The sequence below is a fragment of the Apodemus sylvaticus genome, chromosome 10 (genome assembly GCF_947179515.1).
Source record: "Apodemus sylvaticus chromosome 10, mApoSyl1.1, whole genome shotgun sequence".
NCBI classification, from domain to species: domain Eukaryota; kingdom Metazoa; phylum Chordata; class Mammalia; order Rodentia; family Muridae; genus Apodemus; species Apodemus sylvaticus.
The window spans coordinates 40,668,186-40,689,398 of NC_067481.1; the positions used below are offsets into that span (position 1 = coordinate 40,668,186).

Below are 21,213 nucleotides of genomic sequence, written 5' to 3' on the forward strand. Positions count from 1 at the left end.
GCAGACTGAGAAAGAAATTAGGGAAATGATACCCTTCAGAATAGCCACAAACAGCATAAAGTATCTTGGGGTGCCTCTAACCAAACAAGTGAAAGACCTATACAACAAGAACTTCAGATCTCTGAAGAAGGAAATCGAAGAAGACCTCAGAAAATGGAAAAATCTTCCATGCTCATGGATTGGCAGAATTAATATAGTTCAAATGGCCATCTTGCCAAAAGCAATCTATAGATTCACCACAATCCCCATCAAAAATCCCAGCTCAGTTCTTCATAAAATTAGAAAGAGCAATTCTCAAATTCATCTGGAATAACAAAAAACCCAGGATAGCTAAAATTATTCTCAACAGTAGAAGAACTTCTGGGGGAATCAGTATCCTAGACCTCAAATATTACTACAGAGCAATAGTGATAAAAACTGCATGGTATTGGTACAATGTCAGGCCAGTGGGTCAATGGAATAGGATTGAAGACCCAGAAATGAACCCACACTCCTATGGTCACTTGGAGCTGAAAACATCCAGTGGAAAAAAAGATAGCTTTTTCAACAAATGGTGCTGGTTCAATTGGAGGTCAGCATGCAGAAGAATGCGAATTAATCCATTCTTATCTCCTTGTACTAAGCTCAACTCCAAGTGGATCAAGGACCTCCACATAAAACCTGACACACTGAAACTAATAGAAAAGAAACTGGGAAAAACCCTTGAGGACATGGGTACAGGGGAAAAGTTCCTGAACAGAACACCAGTAGCTTATGCTCTAAGAACAAGAAATTGACAAATGGGACCTCATTAAATTACAAAGTTTCTGCAAGGCAAAGGACACTGTCAAAATGACAAAATGTCAAGTGACAGATTGGGAAAGGATCTTCACCAACCCCTAAATCCGACAGAGGGCTAATATCTAATATAGACAAAGAACTCAAGGAGGTAGACACCAGAGAACCAAATAACCCTATTAAAAAGTGGGGTACACAGCTAAACAAAGAATTTTCTCATGAAGAACATCAGATGGCTGAGAAGCACCTTAAGAAATGTTCAACATCATTAGTCATTAGGGAAATGCAAATCAAAACAACCCTGAGATTTCACCTCAAACCAGTCAGTATGGCTAAGGTTCAAAACTCAGGAGGCAGCATGTGTTGGTGAGGATGTGGAGAAAGAGGAACACTCCTCCACTGCTGGTGGGATCACAAGATGGTACAACTACTTTGGAAATCAGTCTGGCAGTTCCTCAGAAATCTGGGCATGACACTTCCGGAGGACCCTGCTATACCACTCCTGGGCATATACCCAGAGGATTCCCTGGCATGCAATAAAGACATATGCTCCACTATGTTCATAGCAGTCCTGCTTGTAATAGCCAGAAGCTGGAAAGAACCCAGGTGTACCTCAACGGAGGAAGGGTTACAAAAAATGTTGTATTTTACACAATGGAGTACTAATCAGCCATGGGAAACAATGAATTCATGAAATTCTTAGACAAATGGATGGATCTGGAGATCATCATACTAAGAGAAGCAACGCAGTCTCAAAAGATCAATCATGGTATGCACTCACTGATAAGTAGATATTAGCCTAGAAATATGGAATACCCAAGACATAATCCACATATTAATTGATGTACAAGAAGAACAGAGGAGTAGACCCTTGTTCTGGAAAGACTCAGTGCAGCAGTATAGGTGAATACCAGGACAGGGAAGTGGGAAGGGTTGGATAGGGGAATAGGGATAGGGAAGTGGGCTTATGGGACTTTCAGGAAGTGAGGAGCCAGAAAAGAGGAAATCATTTGAAATATAAATACAAAATATATCGAATAACAAAAGCAGTGAAAAGTAAAAGCAAGGGAGACCCCTGAGCCCATCAAATTCCAAGGCTGAAGTCAAGCTCAGTGACCTCCTGGCTCCATGGGTCTACTAGGTAGTTCCTCCTCTCAGACTGTAGCACTGACTCTGGGGGGAATCTCTCAGAAGGAAACGCAGGGTACCTGTCAGCTACCTCAGGCAGAAAAGGAGATGACATTCAGAAGTCCTTACTCTGCCCCAAATGCAGGTCGATAAGACAGCACAGACAGAGGGGACAGGAAGGATCTGTTTCTTGGGGGAACAAATCAAAAGGAAAAACCAAACAGCCCAACTCTAGATCATTCTGTCTCTCCTGGGTTGGTGCTCTGTACTTCTCTTGGGAAAGGGAAGTTCTCACCCTCTGGATTGTAAACTTGCACAGAAACTTCTTTCTGGCCCTAGAGTGCAGGCTGTGCCCTTTCCGAGCCATGTTTTCTCAATGTTCAACAGGGCCAGGTCTCTAAGAGGGTAGGGAACCCACAAGGGACTCTGGAGATTCACACAAGCCTGCCAAGCATACACCACTCAGACCTGCCTCTTCCTCCCTCACTAGTCAGCCTCAGAAAGCATCATGGCCTCACTCCCAGCAACTTTCAGCCCTCCCTCCATCTCAAAGGGGAAGCCATTTTCTCTCACCACAAGCTTTCAGAGTCCCCAAGTGCTCAGCAGCTGGTGCTTTGAGAGAATAGCTTTGGAGATGCCAAGGAGCCAATATTTCTAGAAAGAAAAAAAGCAGGCAGAGTTAATCTGAGAGGGAAGGTTTGTGCTGACAACTGCTACCCTACATCCTCCCAGAGCCAGTAAGTGGACAGGACCTGACATCGGGTGGGGACATCCCGAAAGAAAGAAAAAGAAAGAGAAAGACATCAGGGCTGAGTATGTCACAGGGATCTGGCTCACTTACTCTGTGTCTTGGGAGCTGTGTTCCCCGAAGCTCAGCGCACCGGTAGGCTTCCAGCCTTTCCCTTGTCCAGAGAGGCAGGACAGGTGATCGGAGCTCACCTGTGGAGGGAGAGCAACTGACTCTGTGGAGCAGATATTGCCACTCTGCCTTAAGCCTCGCCTTTCTTTGCTACTTTTATAAGTTAAACTGCGTCATCACTCTGAGACTTTGAGCATTTCGTCACTCCAGGAAGTGTAAAAGGAAACTTAGATGCTTCGTGCAGTTGTGTCTCGTAATGACAACAAGAACAACAAATTAAAAAAAAAAAAATGAAAAGAAGCAAAGACAGGTAAAACTACCTGGAAATCTCAGTGCACAGGTGGAAGAGCAGGTAGGGGAGGGGGAGAGGCTCAGGGAAATTTGCTCATACATAATAAATACCTGTATGGAAGCTTTCAGATTTAAATAAAAATGAAGTTTCTGTGTCCTGACACTGCTATGTGGTCTCTGTCATTCTTTCCCTCTTAGCCCCACCCATTCAGGACCTCCCGAATCAGGCTGTGTCCTAGGCCAGCAGCCCTGGTGCACTCAGTACATGGATAGCAGACAGAAATCACATCTCACACCAAGTGGAAAAGGACAACCCTCACGCCTGTGGGAAACTTCAAAGTCAATGATGCTACATTGCAGTCCCCTTTATAGGAGCTGTGGGCTAGCCTGGGACACTGGCCATCTCAGTTCAAGACCTCAGCTAAGGAATTTGTTCATATCTAGTACTTTGCACAGAGCATGGGCATAGAGCTTAAAAGCATGGGGGTAGAGGAGGGACGCGGAGGCAGTGGCAGCGACAGCGGCAGCTTGTCCAGCGGAGAAAGCCACCACCAGTGGAATCAAGGCGACAGGGTCCAGGCAGGTACTGTGCCCGCTACCACTGGCCACGGCCAGTCAGCTGAGCTGCGAGCGGTGGTGGAGTTACAGCGCTTTTCACCGCACTGAAGCCACATCAATCTCTGTCTCCCGCCAGCCAGTTCTGAGAGGCTCTCCACCATCTCGGCTCCAGGAAGCCAGAGAGATCTGACAGCCCCAGGTACACTGACATAGTCCGAGGCTACCATCGCTTGGGTCTAAGCCTGATAGGCGTTGGCCTGCAACCAGGCCCTGGGCTGCTTGGTGGGCCATCTGTGTGCCAACCCGGCCAGGACGTTCTTTACCCAGAGGACTGTCCCAGCACTTGCAGGGGGCACGTGCACCCCCATCTTGGCTACGGGATGCCAGAGAGCTCTAACAGACAAAGCCAGCCAGCAGACTTAGCCTGAGGCGAACATCACTTGGGTCTAAGCCTGAAAGGTGTTGGTCTGCACCCAGGCTCTGGGCAGCTCGGTGTGCCACCTGTGTGCCAACCCAGCCAGGAGGTTGTCTGCCCAGTAGAGTGCCCAGCACTTGTAGGGGCGCGGCACCATCTTGGTTACCGGACAGAACCAGTTAGCAGACAGAGCCCGAGGCGAACATTGCTCAGACCTAAGCCTGTCAGGCCTTTGCCTGGACTCACGGCCTGAGAAGCTAGACTAGCCGTGTGTGTACCAACCCGGTTGGGGGATCGGCTGCCTGGCAGAGTGTTCAGCACTCGGAAAAGGTCCCCATAGTATCCACCATCATCACTCCCTGAAGGAGCTAACGGGCATCATCTGGTTCACAGAAACAACCTGGGGCAAGGCACACTAGGGCTCCAAGGGCACCCAAGAGGAGGGCAGCACATCAGCAAGCTATGTCAGAGGAAACCGAGCCATCCAGTGTTGCGGAAATAGCCTTACAGTCTCACAGGCGGTTCAAACACCAGCCAGTGACAAGACCAACTAATTCCAGAGATAACAAGATGGCAAAAGGCAAACATAGGAAAGCTACTAACAGAAATCTAGGCAATATGAACCCAACTCTCCAAAATCAACAAGTTCTGGATACCCCAACACACCAGAAAAACAAGATTTGGATTAAAAACACTGCTAGAGGAACAGAAAAAGCACATAAATGAGTCTCTTAAAGAAATACAGGGGAACATGAATAAGTTAGAAACCCGTATAAAGGAAACACAAAAATCACTTAAAGAAATTCAGGAGAATAGGGCTAAAGAGATAGAAACCAATAAAGAAGAAAAGCAAAAAAAAAAAAAAAAAACAAAAACAAAAACAAAAACAAAACCAAAAACAAAACCAAAACAAAAATAAAAACAAAAACAAAAAACAAAAAAAAACAAAAACAAAAACAAAAAAAAAACAAAAGTACCACAACTTAAAAAAATGCAAGAGAAAGTGAGTCAAATGGCAGAAGTCATAAAAGAGGAAACACAAAAAACTCTTAAAGAATTAAATGAAAACACAAACAAACAAAAGAAGGAACTGAACAAAACCATCCTGGATCTAAACACAGAAGTAGAAACAACTAAAAAATCACAAAGGGAGACAACTTTGGAGATGGAAAACCATGAGAAGAAATCAGGGGCCAGAGATGTAAATATCAACAACAGAATACAAGAGATGGAAGAAAGAATCTCAGATGCTGAAGATACCATAGAAACCATTGACTCAACAGTCAAAGAAAATGCAAAATGCAAAAAGCTTGTAACCCAGAACATCCAGGAAATCCAGGACACAATGAGAAGACCAAACCTAAGGAGTATAGGTATAGATGAGAGTGAAGATTTACAACTGAAAGGGCCAGCAAATATCTTCAACAAAATTATAGAAGAAAACTCCCCTAACCTAAAGAGAGAGATGCCCATGAATATATAAGGAGCCTACAGAACTCCAAACAGACTGGACCAGAGCAGAAATACCTCCCGTTACATAATAATCAAAACCCCAAATGTACTAAACAAAGAAAGAATATTGAAGGCAGTAAGAGAAAAAGACCAAGTAACATATAAAGGAAGACCTATCAGAATTACACCAGACTTCTCACCAGAGACCATGAAAGCTAGAAGATCCTGGGCAAATCTCATGCAGACTCTAAGAGAACACAAATGTCAGCCAAGACTACTATACCCAGCAAAACTCTCTCACCATAGATGGAGAAACCAAGATATTTATTCCATGGCAAAACCAAATTTACACAATAACTTTCCACAAACCCAGCCCTACAAAGAATAACATGAGGAAAACTCCAATACAAGGAGGGAAACTACACCCTGGAAAAAACAAGATAGTACCTTCTTTCATCAAACCCAAAAGAAGATAACCACTCAAATATAAAAATAATATCAAAAATGACAGGAAGTAATAATCACTATTCCTTAATTTCTCTTAACATCAATGGACTCAATTCCCCAAATAAAAAGACATAGACTAACAGACTGGATAAGGAAACAGGGCCCTACATTTTGCTGCATACAGGAAACACACCTCAGTGTCAAAGACAAAAGCTACCTTAGAGTAAAAGGCTGGAAGACAATTTTACAAGCCAACGGTCTCAGGAAACGAGCAAGAATAGCCATTCTAATATCAGATAAAATTGACTTTCAACCAAATGTCATCAAAAGAGACTTGGAAGGACAGTTCTTGCTGATCAAAGAAAAAATCCACCAAGAAGAACTCTCAATTCTGAACATCTATGCGCCAAATGCAAGGGCACCCCCATTCATCAAAGAAACTTTCCTAAAGCTCAAAGCACACATTGACCTAACACAATAATTGTGGCTGACTTCAACACCCCACTCTCCTCAATGGACTGATCAGGAAAACAGAAACTAAACAGGGAGACAGTGAAACAAATTGAAGCGTGGACCAATTGGATTTAACAGATATATAAAGAACTTTTCATCCCAAAGCAAAAGAATATACCTTTTTCTCAGCACCTCATAGTACCTTCTCCAAAATCGATCATATAGTTGGTCACAAGACAGACTTCAACAAATATAAGAAGATCAAAATAATCCCATGCCTCCCATCAGATCACTATGGAGTAAAAGTGGTCTTCAATAACAACAAAAACAACAGAAAGCCCACATGGAAACTGAACAATACTCTGCTCAATGATACCTTGGTCAAGGAAGAAATAAAGAAAGAAATCAAAGACTATTTAGAATTTAACGAAAATGAAGACACAACATACCCAAGTTTATGGGACACAATGAAAGCAAGTGCTAAGAAGAAAACTCATAGCTTTGAGTGCCTCCAAAAAGAAATTGGAGAGAGCATACACTAGAAGCTTAATGGCATAACTGAAAGCCCTGGAACAAAAAGAAGCTAATTCACCCAGGAGGAGAAGAAGACAGGAAACCATCAAACTCAGGGCTGAAATCAATCAAGTAGAAACTAAGAGAACCATACAAAAGTCAATAAAACCAGGTGCTGGTTCTTTGAAAAAATCAACAAGATAAATAAATCCTTAGCCAGACTAACCAAAGGGCACAGAGACAGTATCAAAATTAACAAAATTAGAAATGAAAAGGGAGATATAACAACAGAAACTGAGGAAATTCAAAAAATTATCAGATCCTACTACAAAAGCCTGTACTCAACACAACTGGAGAATTTGGAGGAAATGGACAATTTCTTAGACAGATACCAAATACCAAAATTAAATCAGGATCAAATAGATCATCTAAACAGACCCATAACCCCTAAAGAAATAGAAGGGGTCATAGAAAGCCTTCCAATCAAAAAAAAGCACAGGACCAGATGGTTTTATTTTGGAATTCTATCAGACCTTCAAAGAAGACTTAATACCCACACTCTTCAAACTATTCCACCAAATAGAAACAGAAGGAACACTACCCAACTCCTTCTATGAAGCCACAATTACGCTGATACCAAAACCACACAAAGATCCAACAAAGAAAGAATTTCAGGCCAATATCCCTTATGAATATCAATGCAAAAATACTCAATAAAATTCTTGCCCACTGAATCCAAGAACACATCAAAACCACCATCCACCATGATCAAGTAGGCTTCATCCCAGAGATGCAGGGATGTTTCAATATACGAAAATCCATCAATGCCATCCATTACATAAACAAACTAGAAGAAAAAAAACCCACATGATCATTTCATTAGATGCTGAAAAAGCATTAGACAAAATTCAGCATCCTTTCATGCTAAAAGTCTTGGAAAGAACAGTAATTCAAGGCCCATATCTAAATATAGTAAAAGCAATATACAGCAAACCGGTAGCCAACATCAAACTAAATGGAGAGAAACTTGAAGCAATCCCATTAAAATCAGGGACTAGACAAGGCTGCCCCCTCTCTCCATATCTTTTCAATATAGTTCTTGAAGTCCTAGCTAGAGCAATTAGACAACATAAGGAGGTCAAGGGGATACAAATTGGAAAGGAAGAAGTCAAACTATCACTATTTGTAGATGATATGATAATATACTTAAGTGACCCAAAAAAACTCTACTAGAGAACTCCTACAGCTGATAAACAACTTCAGCAAAGTGGCTGGTTACAAAATCAAGTCAAGGAAATCAGTAGTCTTTCTATACTCAAAGGATAAGCAGACTGAGAAAGAAATTAGGGAAATGATACCCTTCAGAATAGCCACAAACAGCATAAAGTATCTTGGGGTGCCTCTAACCAAACAAGTGAAAGACCTATACAACAAGAACTTCAGATCTCTGAAGAAGGAAATCGAAGAAGACCTCAGAAAATGGAAAAATCTTCCATGCTCATGGATTGGCAGTATTAATATAGTTAAAATGGCCGTCTTGCCAAAAGCAATCTATAGATTCACCGCAATCCCCATCAAAAATCCCAGCTCACTTCTTCATAAAATTAGAAAGAGCAATTCTCAAATTCATCTGGAATAACAAAAAACCCAGGATAGCTAAAATTATTCTCAACAGTAGAAGAACTTCTGGGGGAATCAGTATCCTAGACCTCAAATATTACTACAGAGCAATAGTGATAAAAACTGCATGGTATTGGTACAATGTCAGGCCAGTGGGTCAATGGAATAGGATTGAAGACCCAGAAATGAACCCACACACCTATGGTCACTTGGAGCTGAAAACATCCAGTGGAAAAAAAGATAGCTTTTTCAACAAATGGTGCTGGTTCAATTGGAGGTCAGCATGCAGAAGAATGTGAATCAATCCATTCTTATCTCCTTGTACTAAGCTCAACTCCAAGTGGATCAAGGACCTCCACATAAAACCTGACACACTGAAACTAATAGAAAAGAAACTGGGAAAAATCCTTGAGGACATGGGTACAGGGGAAAAGTTCCTGAACAGAACACCAGTAGCTTATGCTCTAAGAACAAGAATTGACAAATGGGACCTCATTAAATTACAAAGTTTCTGTAAGGCAAAGGAAACTGTCAAAAGGACAAAATGTCAAGTGACAGATTGGGAAAGGATCTTCACCAACCCCTAAATCCGACAGAGGGCTAATATCTAATATAGACAAAGAACTCAAGAAGGTAGACACCAGAGAACCAAATAACCCTATTAAAAAGTGGGGTACACAGCTAAACAAAGAATTTTCTCATGAAGAACATTGGATGGCTGAGAAGCACCTTAAGAAATGTTCAACATCATTAGTCATTAGGGAAATGCAAATCAAAACAACCCTGAGATTTCACCTCAAACCAGTCAGTATGGCTAAGGTTCAAAACTCAGGAGGCAGCAGGTGTTGGCGAGGATGTGGAGAAAGAGGAACACTCCTCCACTGCTGGTGGGATCACAAGATGGTACAACCACTTTGGAAATCAGTATGGCAGTTCCTCAGAAATCTGGGCATGACACTTCCGGAGGACCCTGCTATACCACTCCTGGGCATATACCCAGAGGATTCCCTGGCATGCAATAAAGACACATGCTCCACTATGTTCATAGCAGTCCTGCTTGTAATAGCCAGAAGCTGGAAAGAACCCAGGTGTACCTCAACGGAGGAAGGGATACAAAAAATGTGGTATTTTACGCAATGGAGTACTAATCAGCCATGGGAAACAATGAATTCATGAAATTCTTATACAAATGGATGGATCTGGAGATCACTAAGTGAAGCAACACAGTCTCAAAAGATCAATCATGGTATTCACTCACTGATAAGTAGATATTAGCCTAGAAATATGGAATACCCAAAACATAATCCACATATTAATTGATGTACAAGAAGAACAGAGGAGTAGTCCCTTGTTCTGGAAAGACTCAGTGCAGCAGTATAGCTGAATACCAGAACAGAGAAGTGGGAAGGGTTGGATAGGGTAATAGGGATAGGGAAGTGGGCTTATGGGACTTTCAGGAAGTGGGGAGCCAGAAAAGGGGAAATCATTTGAAATGTAAATACAAAATATATCGAATAACAAAAACAGTGAAAAGTAAAAGGAAGGGAGACCCCTGAGCCCATCAAATTCCAAGGCTGAAGTCAAGCTCAGTGACCTCCTGGCTCCATGGGTCTACTAGGTAGTTCCTCTTCTCAGACTGTAGCACTGACTCTGGGGGGAATCTCTCAGAAGGAAAGGCAGGGTACCTGTCAGCTACCTCAGGCAGAAAAGGAGATGACATTCAGATGTCCCTACTCTGCCCCAAATGCAGGTCGATAAGACAGCACAGACAGAGGGGACAGGAAGGATCTGTTTCTTGGGGGAACAAATCACAAGGAAAAACCAAACAGCCCTACTCTAGATCATTCTGTCTCTCCTGGGTTGGTGCTCTGTACTTCTCTTGGGAAAGGGAAGTGCTCACCCTATGGATTGTAAACTTACACAGAAACTTCTTTCTGGCCCTAGAGTGCAGGCTGTGCCCTTTCCAGAGCCATGTTTTCTCAATGTTCAACAGGGCCAGGTCTCTAAGAGGATAGGGAACCCACAAGGGACTCTGGAGATTCACACAAGCATGCCAAGCATACACCACTCAGACCTGCCTCTTCCTCCCTCACTAGTCAGCCTCAGAAAGCATCATGGCCTCACTCCCAGCAACTTTTAGCCCTCTCTCCACCTCAAAGGGGAAGCCATTTTCTCTCACCCCAAGCTTTCAGAGTCCCCAAGTGCTCAGGAGCTGGTGCTTTGAGGGAATAGCTTTGGAGATGCCACGAAGCCAATATTTCTAGAAAGAGACAGGCAGAGTTAATCTGAGAGGGAAGGGCTGTGCTGGCAACTGCCACCCTACATCCTCCCAGAGCCAGTAAGTGGACAGGACCTGACATCGGATGGGGACAGAAAGAGAAAGACATCAGGGCTGAGTATGTCATGGGGACCTGGCTCACTTACTCTGTGTCCTGCGAGCTGTGTTCCCCGAAGCTCAGCGCACCGGTAGGCTTCCAGCCTTTCCCTTGTCCAGAGAGGCAGGACAGGTGATCAGAGCTCACCTGTGGAGGAAGAGCAACTGACTCTGCCTTAAGCCTCGCCTTGCTTTACTACTTTTATAAGTTAAACTGCGTCATCACTGTGAGACTTTGAGCATTTCGTCACTCCAGGAAATGTAAAAGGAAACTTAGATGCTTCGTGCAATTGTGACTTAATTGACAACAAGATCAACAAATTTAATAAAAAAACGAAAGGAAGCAAACAGAGGTGAAACTACTTAGAAATATCAGTGCACAGGTGGAATGAGCAGGTAGGGGACGGGGAGAGGCTCAGGGAATTTGCTCATATATAATAAATACCTGTATGGAAGCTTTCAGATTTAAATAAAAATGAAGTTCATGTCTCCTTGAAAGAGACCAGAGCTTCCTTGGCCCCAGAGCTTCCAAGACCAGGTGCTGGGAGGGATGGGAAGAGGAGAGCTGGGACTGTCCTGGGAAAGGCCTTGCATGCAGGGAGGACTGTTGCACCAGCCCAGGTAGAGGTGACACACACACAAGCTCACATACACAATCACACACACACATGAACATACACACAAATACACACACGTGTACACGCACACAAAACACACACAAATGAACACATACATGCATGAACACAAATACAATCTCACTCAAACACACTAACATAATCACACAGTCACACACTTATTCACACACGCTCACACAAACACACATTCACACATGCACACATGCACATTCACATACATACACATGCTCATGCACACACATGAACACACATTCACACACAATTACACACAAACTCATACACACACACACATACACACACACTCTCCTATCACTTTGTTTTCTTTGGGTCTGTTTTTATACTAAGCTTGGCATTGCAAGTTTGTGTGTCTCTTTGCCTCTATGAGCAATCTAAGGAACACACAAGTTTTTGTGTTTCTATGTTTTCAGCTGTTTTTTTGCTTGTTGGGTGATGGGGCATGGTTTAGTACATACATATTTCACAAATACTAAGTTTCTTTTGACATTGTCCTAAATGCAAATGGCATTCTGTAGTCACACTCATCCCTTTAAACTCTCTCATTTCCACTGCCCACAGAAACCATGGGTCTGAATGCACAGGGACTGAAATGCTCAGCTCAGTAGAGTCTCTGTGGTTTCAATCATTTCATCCAGGGAGCAGCACCCAAACCCACCTCTGTCTCACATGGCTGTTCATGGAAGTGTGGACAAGAATCTCACTGTCAGGCTACAGGCAGGGGGCTGCCCATGTTAGAAAATAAATGGGCAAGCTCCAGTGCCTGCTATGGAGCCTACCCAGTTATTCACCAATATGACATGCTACATATTCATAATTATATATGAATCTGTTTCCCATCACCAAAAACATTTGAGCAAGCAATTTTCATAGTGATTTAACAAAACGACCCTATAGCACTGGAATATTGAAAGAAGAGATTGCTCCAGAGGTCCATTTACTCAGAAGCCAAACTCTGATGGGACAGGGTCTAAGGCTTGAGAAAGACACAGCTCTGTGCTGTACCTTTGTGGTACCACGAGTCCAGGCATAAGGTAGAGCCTTTGTTTCCTTTCTATTTCTCCACCTTTGCTAGTTTCTGTTTCCTCGGAAAGGAAAGCACAACTCTCCCATGTTCTCTGTCTCCACCCTTCTAACCTCAATGAGCAAAGGCTATTTCCTCTTGGGCAATGTTCATCACTTTACAGTCAGTGTGAAGTTCATGATCTCTGGCTTCAGACTGAGACACTGTGTCAGAAGAAACACTGAATCCCTTGTGGAGCAACGAGGCTAAAATGGTTGTGCAGACATTAAACTCTATTCATTGGTTTCTTTGGTTGTGAGACAGTGTCTCAGGTGTCCCTCGCTGTCCTTGAACTGGTTGTATCACCAACAAGGACATGGAACTCCTGATACCTCTGCCATGCTCACCCGCAAGTGTTGGCATCATAAGCCTTTGCCACCATGCCTGACTGGCTTTATTTTACCTTGTGATTACTAATGCTTTTTAGTTAATGCTCAAAATAAAGGAGTACTCACACATGTATAGCATTTTATTATGCCCCATTGTGCTCCCTTAGATCTGTCCCCTCTCCTACTAGTCTCGTAATTACCCTCTTTCTACCTTCATATCATATGTGCCTGAGATAGTTCCTTCCCCTTCTCGTTAGTCTCTTATTTTTCTCACTTTCTTCCCCTTTCTGTGTGTGTGTGTTTGTTATGTTAAGAACACATTCTACCACTAATTTCCGGCCCCATCCCTCAAGTAATTTGTATCTTTGTCTCTACACACAGTTTAACTTAATGTCTGTCTACCTTTGCTAATCTTGATTCAAACTCCTTTGTAACTATTTCATTTCCTCGATTAGTTTTACCATTTTCCAATGCAATCGGCAAAAAATTTTTCAAAGGCCTTCTGCTCCAGGTAGGGATGGAGTTTAAAGGTAGATGATTTACCAAGTATGTGTGAAATTTAGCGTCTTTCCCCAAAGATAGAGGGGGAGAGAGGGAGGGAGGGAGAAAGGGAGAGAGAGACATAGAAACAGAATAAGAGAGAAAGACAGGGACAGAGGAAAACACAGAGACAGAGAAGAAGATCTAATGACAGAGACACACAGAGACAGAGGGATACAGAGAGACAGGGACAGAGACTCTCACAGAGACAGAAGGACACAGACAGAGGCTGAGAGCTGTGGTTCTTTAGTGTGTCCCTCATGATTTGGTTGGTGTGATATGAAACCTACCCTGGTGTGGAGATCTGACTGCACCTTTAAGATGGCGCTGCCTGAGCCTGGCCGCCTGGAGTAAACAAGTCCATATAAGGCTTGGGGCGTGGATCGCTTAGTGGCCCGATCTCATGCCATGTTGCTTGAGCCAATGGTAGAGCGAAGCATCATCTCGGACCATGGGCCGGCCCAGCGAGGGTATATCAGTCACGCTCAAGGGAGATTCGGGGATATATCCAGCAAACTGTAACTTAGCATATAATCTGAGTAAACTCTCTCTGGAAGGAACTGGTGTGCTAGTCTTTCTTCCCTGCTGGTCAGGGAATCGGCAGGGTACAATTGGTGGCCCGTACGGGGAGCGCAGAGTTTTTCGCGTCCCCGGGAGTTCCAGAACCAGTTGAGAGTCAGAGCAAGCGCTTGGTAAGGGCCCTGCATTTGAAAGTCCTCAGAAGGAGGCCTCATTCTTTCTAAGTCCTCGGAAGGAGGCTTCATTCTTTCTAAGTCCTCAGAAGGAGGCTTCATTTTTTCTAAGTCCTCAGAAGGAGGCTACATAAAGTGAAAGTAAAAGCGGCCGACAGATTATATTCGTGCCCGGAGGAATCCCTCCGTTAATTGTCATCTCAGTGGTTGTGGCGGTGGTTCTGATAACTCTAGTCAGCTGTTTTTGCCTAGATGAGGTAGCTCCTTAGTTTGCCATGTCTGGTAACCTCACACTTGCATGCTTGGACAAGCTGGGTAAGGACTTAGATCGGGCCTGGGAGGAAGGCAGCCTACAGGACAGAGCAGGAAAGACGGGAGTGCAGGGCTTGTGGAAAGTTATCCGCAGCTGTTTGACTTGTGAGAGTTGCCTGCCTGCCATACAGGCTACAGCTGAGGCCTTAGAGCAGGTTAAAGAGGCTCGCTCTGATACGCGCTCTGATAAATCTCAAGAGCCCCCTAGCAAACCACCACGCCTGTATCCTAGCTTGAAGGGAATAGAGGAGAAACAGGGTTCAGAAGCAGATGGCAGCTCTGACAGTGAGCTAGATATGAAGGACCTAGAGGAAGCTATACAGGAACTACTAGCGGAGGTAGAACGAAGAAGAAGAAGAAAGAAAGAGAAGAAGGAAAAGCAAGACAAGGAGTTGAAGGCGGAGAACAAGGAAGTGAGACACGGGGCATTGCTGACAGCCCCTCCGCCCTATGCGGAAGCTTCCGCTGGCCCATCGTCCCTAGGATCAGCAGAGGATGCCAAAGTGTCGCATACCTTTTGCCCTAATACTTGGAGGGAAGCCGCTATGGCTTTTCCAGTCTATGAAGATGTTAATCAAGTGAGATCCCATGAGCCGCTTGACTTCAAGCTTCTTAAGAATTTGGCAGAGTCAGCCCAAGCATATGGCATTAATGCCTCTTTCACCCTTGCGCTGGTTGAGCGTATATCTGGAAATGTTATGACACTCTCTGATTGGCAATCTACAGTTATGGCATGCTTGACTATGGGACAATATCTAGACTGGAAGTCCATATATGCTGAGCTGGCGCAACAACAAGCCAGGGAGAATGTTGCTAATGGTCAGGCTGCTTGGACTTATGATATGCTCATGGGCCAGGGGCAGTGGCTGAACAATCAGATTAATTTTCCCATCCAGGTGTATGATCAGGTGAGACAGATAGCTAAAAAGGCCTGGAAGTCTCTTCCAAATAAAGGAGAGGTTTTGGGAATTTAACCAAAATTCTTCAGGGGGCCACCGAGCCATTCTCAGATTTTGTCGTGAGGATGATGGAAGCCGCAGGTCGCATTTTTGGAGACACTAATGCGGCCATGCCACTGGTGCAACAATTAATCTTTGAGCAGTGCACTCGTGAGTGCCACAATGCCACGATAGGAGGACCTTTGTCCAATGCTGGATTAGCAGCCACTGTTGTGCAAGGAGTAGTTCAATATTCTAAAACTAAACAAAGATCTCTTGGAGCTTGTTTTTCTTGTGGTAAGCAGGGCCATATGAAGAAGCAGGGTCCTAATAAAGGAGGAAGTAAGCCTCGGTGCCCTCCAGGGGTTTGCCCTAGGTGTCATAAAGGAAATCACTGGGTCAATGAGTGCAGGTCAGTCAAGGACATCCATGGCCAGCCCTTAGCTCAGGGCTATGGTGGTGCTCGGACAAAAAACATGCAGAGGGGCCCTCGACCCCAGGGCCCACAAATATATGGGGCCATGACAGTGCCAGCCTCCGGAACTACACTGACCTTTCCAAGACCCCAAGAAGGGCAACCCCAGGATCCGCAGGGTTACACCTCCTATGCACCACCAGAGTCGTATTAACACCACAGATGGGGGTACAATTGATCCCCACGGACTTTAAAGGTCCGTTACCAGCAGGAACAGTAGGATTGCTGCTGGGGAGATCCTCTTCTGCATTAAAGGGTCTAATCATTCACCCAGGAGTTATTGATTCTGATTATGAAGGGATTGTCAAAATCATGGCCTCCTCTCCTAGGGGGGTTACAGCCATCTCCCCAGGGGATCGTATTGCCCAACTTTTGCTTTTGCCCAGTTGCCATAGATCATTTGCCACGCGTTCAACTCGCCGCGGTGATCGAGGGTTTGGTTCAACAGTCAATGATGCTGTATTTTTAAGTTTACATCTGGATGATCGGCCTATGTTACAACTAACCGTTAATGGCAAGAAAATCCAGGGCCTATTGGACACTGGGGCTGATCGTAGCATCATTGCCACTACGGATTGGCCTACTACTTGGCCAGTACAGGCATCTGCTCAGTCCCTACAAGGCTTGGGGTATGCAAAAGCTCCTAATATGAGTGCAGCCTTCCTCTTTTGGAAGGATGAAGAAGGACATGAGGGTCAATTCCAACCTTATGTGCTGGAGTTGCCTATTAGTTTATGGGGCAGAGACCTGTTAACACTCATGGGGTATCATTTGACCAATGGTGAATACTCAATGTCCTCACAGCAGATGATGTGGCACATGGGCTGGCAACCTGGACAAGGATTGGGTAAAGACTCTCAGGGGAATGTACATCCAGTAACAGCAACCTCTAAAAGAGACAAGAAAGGATTGGGTTTTTCTTAGGGGCCGCTGAGGAGAACATTCCTATCACCTGGAAAACAGAGGAGCCGGTGTGGGTTCCTCAGTGGCCTCTCTCCTCTGAAAAGTTAGCTGCTACCCAAATGCTGGTTAAAGAGAAATTGGCCCTTAAACATATCCAGCCTTCTGTGTCTCCCTGGAATACACCCATCTTTGTAATTAAAAAGAAATCAGGGAAATGGAGATTACTTCATCATCTGAGAGCTATTAATCAGCAGATGCATAGCATGGGGCCAGTGCAACGTGGACTTCCTTTATTATCAGGTTTGCCTAAAGATTGGCCCATAATTATCATTGATATTAAAGATTGTTTCTTCTCCATACCCCTTAATAAGAAAGATTGTGTACGCTTTGCATTTACACTCCTGTCATGTAATCATGAACAGCCTGATCAGCGTTATGAATGGGTTGTACTACCGCAAGGTATGGCAAATAGTCCCACTATGTGTCAATTATTTGTTGGTAATGCCATTGAACCGATGAGAAAGAAGTTTCCCCAAGTAAAATGTTTTCATTATATGGATGATATTTTATTAGCTGCCTAGAATAATGAGATTTTGGAAGATTCCTATGCTTGTCTAATTAAATTATTGGAACAGAAAAAATTGTTTATTGCCCCTGAGAAAGTGCAAAAGGGCCAAGTTGTTGATTACTTGGGTGCCACGATTAGTAAAGATAAAATCGTTCCTCAAAAGATAGAATTAAGGAAAGATAAATTATTAACTTTAAATGATTTTCAAAAATTACTTGGGGATATTAATTGGGTTAGAAGCTTTCTTAAATTACCCAATTATGAATTAAGACTGTTGTATGATGTACTTTTAGGGGACCCAGCTTTAGATTCCCCCAGAATTTTGACAGTGGCAGCTAGGGAGTCCTTAAGAAAGGTTGAGGAGAAGCTGCAAGAAGCCTTCTTGCTACGATGGAAAATGGATTTACCCATCATTTTATGCATCTTTAATACCTTTAGTCAACCAATTGGGCTTTTGTGGCAGGAGGGTCCATTATTATGGATCTATCCTCATGCTTCACCTTCAAAATCTATAGAGCATTATCCCACTGCAGTCGCATTGTTGGCCTTACACGGTGTTCAGCAATGCTTGCAGTCATTTGGGGTTTCTCCTGCCAAGATTATAGTGCCATATACTGCTTATCAAGGGAGAGTCCTTTGCTGTACTACTAATGATTGGCCAGTGTTATGGTGTTCTTTTCAGGGCATTATTGATAATCATTACCCTAAACATCCCCTGTTACAATTTTTTAAAGAGCATCCTGTCGTTTTTCCCAAGGTGACTTCCCTGAGCCCTATTCCAGGGGCTCCTAATGTGTTTACTGATGGGTCTAAGACTGGTTGTGGAGTCTATATAATCCAAGGTCAAGAGCCTCGATCTTTTCAGTATCAGCCTGGATCTCCTCGGTTGTAGAATTGCAGATTGTGTTGGAGGTGTTTCGAGATATCTCCTCTCCATTTAATTTACTTTCAGATTCTGCTTATGTTGTTAATGCTGTGAAGTTGTTAGAGACAGCAGGGCCTGTTAAATTGAACAGTGCAGTCGGCCCTATATTAAAAGAGATACAACAATTGTTGTGGCATAGAAGGAATAAATTTTTTGTACAGCATATTAGAGCTCATACTGGCCTACCTGGTCCGCTGAGTGAGGGTAATGATTTGGCTGATTGGCTTACTCGAGGCGAAGTCGCCTTTTTAGCGTCCTCCCTAGAAGCTGCTAATCAATTTCATAAAGACTTTCATGTTAATGCCAGGACCTTACAACAAACGTTTCAGCTTTCTAGAGTAGATGCACGTCAAGTGGTTCTTAATTGTCCTCAGTGTGTCCTATATCATCATCCTCCTAACGTAGGAGTTAACCCTAAAGGATTGATGCATCTCAAGATCTGGCAAATGGATGTGACTCATGTTTCAGAGTTTGGGACCCTTAAATATGTTCATGTTTCTGTAGATACATGCTCTGGTATAATTCATGCTTCTCCCCTAAGTGGAGAGAAAGCTTGCAATGTTATCACACATTGCCTAGAAGCATGGGCTGCCTGGGGGAAACCCATGCAGCTAAAAACTGATAATGGCCTGGCTTATACTGCCGCCTCTTTTGTTTCCTTCTGTAAGCAAATGGATGTGCAGCTAATTCATGGGCTGCCATACAATCCTCAAGGACAAGGGATTGCAGAACGTGCCCATCGCACTCTGAAAGAATGTTTGCAAAAACAAAAAGGGAGAATTGGCATGGGCTGCACCCCTAAGGAAAGAATTTCTCTTGCTCTTTTTACTTTAAATTTCTTAAATTTGGATGCTGCAGGCCATTCAGCTGCAGACCATCAGTCTCTTCCCTTCGGGTGAAGTGGAAGGATGTTTTGCACATGGGCACGAGGTTCTGTTTGTGTTTTTCCACAGGATAGAACTGATCCCATTTGGGTACCTGAGCGTCTCGTCAGGAAGATCCATCATGAAGACCCTACTCTTGATCGGGGTCCTCTCCCTCCTCATGAAGACCAGGAGGACAGAGTCACACTGGGGGATTCTATCAGTTTATCCAGTCCCGCTTAAGAGTGGGCAGGAGTAGGAGTGTTGACTATTGCCCTGCTGGGGGCCTGTGCTCTAGGTGCGTTTTGTCTCTGCCATATGGCTCGAGCACAGGCAAGAGAGCGTGCCCTGATGGTTCGAGCCTTTCAGGCCCTTGAGGCAGGAGTTTCTCCTCAGGCATGGCTGGCAGCGATTGATAAGCACTAACCTCCTTTCCCCAATTTCTCGAGCATAAGACAGCCCTTGCACCCCACGTGACATTGTTCACATTGCAATAGGGTTGGGTGCCAGTTTGCTTTGCGACCTAGCCTTTGCACATGGAGGGATTGTTGCCCATTGCACCCAGTAAGGTGGGTCTCATTTCTTGGCCTGACCATTCTTCATCACGGGACCACTCATGAAGGATTTTGTTTGAACGAATGGTATCAGCCTTAATAAAATAAAAAAGGGAGAACTGTGGAGAGCTGACTGCGCCTTTAAGATGGCGCTGCCTGAGCCAGGCCGCCTGGAGTAAACAAGTCCATATAAGGCTTGGGGCGTGGACTGCTTAGTGTCCTGATCTCACGCCATGTTGCTTGAGCCAATGGTAGAGCGAAGCGTCATCTCGTTCCATGGGCCGTCCTAGCGAGGGTATATCAGTCACGCTCAAGGGAGATTCGGGGATATATCCAGCAAACTGTAACTTAGCATATATTCTGAGTAAACTCTCTCTGGAAGGAACTGGTGTGCTAGTCTTTCTTCCCTGCTGGTCAGGGAATCGGCGCGGCACACCCTGGAATATCTCTGTGTGTCTGTGGGAAAATTGATCATCTTCAAATTGTTTTATGTCCCACAGCTTGGCTTTGTGACCACTGAGAACATTCTCTCTGGACTCCAGTAGCCGGAGCAGATGCTGACTCCTGGAGGGGCTGAAGGGCTCAAGACAGAAAGAACCAAGCAGACGTCTCTTCTCTTGAGTAGTAGCTGGAGAACGTCTGATGCAATGCACATGGGTGTTGTCACCTTCACTTTAATGTGTAATTATGTCTGGGAACCTCTGGTCCTTCATGTTTTCCTCCAGAAACCACAGGCCCGTGAGCCTGAAACTCTTGGAAGAATTTCACAAATCTTAAAAAAGTGGTTTTCAACTCCTGGGTCACAACCTCTTTAAGGGTAGAAGGACCTTTTCAAAGATTTTGGCTTTTCAAGTAAAAGGGTTTGAAAGATCATTGGGGCTGGACATGAAGCCCAAAACCATAGACATGTTCAGAACATGCTCTAATACTGAGCCACATCCCCAGCCCCTGGAGGGATTGGTTAAAAGCTCTGAATGCATGCCTTAATATTGCCAGGGGGAAGGAAAACTGAAAGAGAAAACATTAGTAAAGAGAGTGAATGGCAGTTCTTCCATCCATAGGTTCTGTGTCTTCATTCCTTCCAACCTTATGGTTACAGTAGCTAGTGAGGAATGAGTGCTCCTCATTTAGTCCTCTGCACAGGTGTGACACCAGTGGCACAGTGGGATGCTCTCCTACCACACCTGACAGAGGGAGTCATGCATGTCTGGGGAGCACCTGGGGGCTGCTCTGCTGTAGCAGAGCAAAAAGGTTCTGACAAGTGGCTGAGGCTGGGAACTCATCTGCTTCCTGGCAGTTCTGACCCAGCTCCCATGAGATGGACACCTCTGTCCTCCTGCCTTACAGATTCATGGCTAATTCCACTTAGCAGTGATTATTTTCCACCTCTAGGACTGAAACCAAAGAACATCCAGAGAGTGAAGACCAGCGTGACTGTGGAGAGAGCACCATGAGACAGTGGCCACTGGCAGAGGGGTCACAGTGATGCCGACAGTATTAAGAGCCATGACAGT

General features: G+C 44.3%; 2 protein-coding genes across 4 annotated transcripts in view; both read right to left on the reverse strand.

The window, feature by feature from the left end:
* The window catches only part of Slfn12 (schlafen family member 12), a 31,106-nt gene extending 20,309 nt beyond the window's left edge, over positions 1-10,797 (reverse strand). The window contains exons 1-2 of the mRNA XM_052194471.1: positions 10,693-10,797; positions 2,747-2,844 (exon numbers count right to left, since the gene is read on the reverse strand). The gene's annotated coding sequence lies outside the window, so the exon portion shown is untranslated. The remainder of the gene's footprint in view (positions 1-2,746; positions 2,845-10,692) is intronic.
* LOC127693540 (ribonuclease SLFN12-like) overlaps positions 1-21,213 on the reverse strand; it is a 200,824-nt gene that overhangs the window by 173,091 nt on the left and 6,520 nt on the right. The window lies entirely within an intron of this gene.